Source organism: Rhagoletis pomonella, unplaced genomic scaffold, assembly GCF_013731165.1.
Source record: "Rhagoletis pomonella isolate Grant_MI unplaced genomic scaffold, Rhpom_1.0 Rhpom_scaffold_00014, whole genome shotgun sequence".
Taxonomy (NCBI): Eukaryota; Metazoa; Arthropoda; class Insecta; order Diptera; family Tephritidae; genus Rhagoletis; species Rhagoletis pomonella.
The window spans coordinates 11,768,658-11,771,250 of record NW_023458568.1 but is presented as its reverse complement, the minus strand read 5'-3'; the positions used below and the strand labels follow the sequence as shown (position 1 = coordinate 11,771,250).

The following is a 2,593-nucleotide window of genomic DNA, read 5'->3' as shown; positions in this document are numbered from 1 at the left end:
TACTAAAATTTTCCCCACAAAATCATTGTAAAATAACTAGACATTACCCAAATATTTTCCCGCTGAACTATAAACTAATTTACAATTTGTTTACGTACCATCGGCGCATCAATTTTCATATTTTCCAAAGGTATATGGCTCGTATTGTTCCATGTCCCTGCTTCAGGGAAGCCGAAATTGTTATCGGGCTCTTCGACAACCATTTCCATCTTGCAATTTATTTTCGTTTTCTAAAAACACTTATGTTAATCAGACGCAAACTCACAAAAAACAAAGAATATACTTACATATGTATGCACATATGTATGTATTATCACATTATTCGAACTGCATTGTGTACATTCGACCGAAATTCCACTATAAATTAATCTTTAAAAAGAAGTACGCGTTTAGTTTTTGTTATATAGTTATGCACTAACATTTGCGAATTTTTGAGTTTTGACGAACAGTTTTCGACGCCCTTTTCTGTAACACAATCAAATCGACACCGATTTTCCCACTTTTGGGATTGGAGCTGCGCCCAAATCCTTTTATTTCACGCGCTTCAAAGCCGACTATCCTTTTTAAAGGTGATGCTCGCGTACCAATTTATTCCAAATCAGTCAGTTGCTTCTTTATTTAACTTCTTAATATTAAACGTTAAATTTAGTTTAGGGATTAGTATGCCGAATTAAATTAGATTGAAAAATCGACCGCAGCACCCAATCGATCGACATCTTGCGAATAGGGATGAAACGATACGGGTTAGTGAAGTGAAAATTATCGAGTAACGAATAGTATGTATTTGAAACGGTTGGGCGATTTGAGTATTCGATGAGTATTGAAAAAATTATGCCGATACTCAAATTTCATCGTTAAAATATATTTTCATAACAAGCGTTGCCAAAGCAGAGTAACGGGTTTCAAAATTTACAATGTTTAAATGGAGAATGGTTGAAGAGCAGTGTATAATCACAATGTGGATCAAACAAACGGCAATTCTCTTTGGAGTGATTTTGATCAAAAATCTAAGGAAGCTCACAAAAGTTTTTTAGCGTCTGCCATAGTCGAGGGTAATCAATATATTTAAGAATATTTATTGGAGAGACATCGAGATCCGCTCGCGTGGTGGAAAGAATAGGAAAAATATATCCCCAAATAGCTGAAATAGTTAAAAATTATTTATGGTAAGTATAAGTGTAACAATAGACTTCAACAGCAGTTCAGTAGTTTCTATGCAATGTTTTCGAGTGAAAACATTTTTACCAAAACAGAGTCGCTATGCGTCAGAATATAAGGATAAAAGTCATAAGATTTTTGTCGGTTTTGGTATAAGGGATTTTTAACGGAATAATGTAAAAGTATCGAGTATCGTATACATTTATTCGATACTTGTTTCCACAGTATCGAGTATCGATCGATACTTTAAAGTATTGAAAATTTACATTACTAACAGGCCAACCTAAAGGCCCCGTCAGAATGGGTACTTTGCGTACGTTCCGCTCAAGGATGAAGCAGACAGTTAAGTAGACTGTGTGTGTTTGCATAGAGAGCGTCAGATAGGCGACGTATGAGTTGCCGTACCGGACGAAAGTCACTCTACTCTCTACTTTTGGCGTACGGTAAGTACGACACAAATGTCAAACGCCATTTTCGCTATTCTTCTACATCCCGCCATTTCCACGAACGAGTGCGCGAAATTAAAATAAAATCGAATTATTTGTGTTCGCTATGGAATTCAACTTAATCGAGGCTGTACAAATGCATCCATGTCTCTTCGATAAATCAATTGTGGGTTACCGCAACAAGCTGGCCAAAGAAAAGGCATGGAACAATGTGGCGGCTACTGCCGGTGCCAGCGGTAAATGGAAATTTATAAAATATAAAGGATTTCATTATAAATAATTATTTAAAATGACAGTGGAACAATGCCAAGGTAGGTGGAGGTCTCTCCGCGATCGCTACGTAAAAGAAGTCAACGTAGGAAAAGGGGCTTCTGGCAGTGCCGCGAAAGACATTAGTAACTGGAAGTACATGGATGCGATGACTTTCCTACAGCGGCACGTAGCTCCTCGACAGTGAGTGATTAAATACCTAATCAAATGTACATATATATATGCATATTAGGCCATGAACACCAAATCTAAGATATACAGTGAGTCACAGTCAAAGTGAGCCACACTATCTAGTTAGCAGAATTATGTGAAAAAATAATGAAAAACAACACAGATTGAAACAACTTTTATGGTCATTTATTGTTTGAATATTAAGCTTCAGTAATTCATCACGTACATAAAATAGTTCCTTTGTTTACTATAAAAAAATCAACAAAAACTAAAATAATTCATAAATCTATGTCACAGTGAAAGTGAGCGCACTAAACTAAAATTAACTTAAATAACAAATTAATATTTTGTTGGGCCTCCTTTCGCAGAAATTACTGCTGGTAGACGTCTTGGCATTGATTCTAGCAAACCGCAGGTATATGTTGATGGAATTGCATGCCACTCCGCTTGTGAGGCATCTAAAAGGCCCTTTTTCGACGAAATACTATGTTTTCGCACGTTTCAAGACGAGCCCACAAGTTTTCTATTATATTTAAATCTGGAGATTG

General features: G+C 36.3%; 1 long non-coding RNA gene across 1 annotated transcript; it reads right to left on the bottom strand.

The window, feature by feature from the left end:
- Positions 1 to 98: 98 nt before the first annotated feature.
- Positions 99 to 747, bottom strand: LOC118749231. The gene is made up of 2 exons (XR_004994182.1): positions 288 to 747; positions 99 to 230 (listed from the first exon to the last, which is right to left on the bottom strand). It is a non-coding gene; the product is annotated as an uncharacterized LOC118749231 (long non-coding RNA).
- Positions 748 to 2,593: the final 1,846 nt, after the last annotated feature.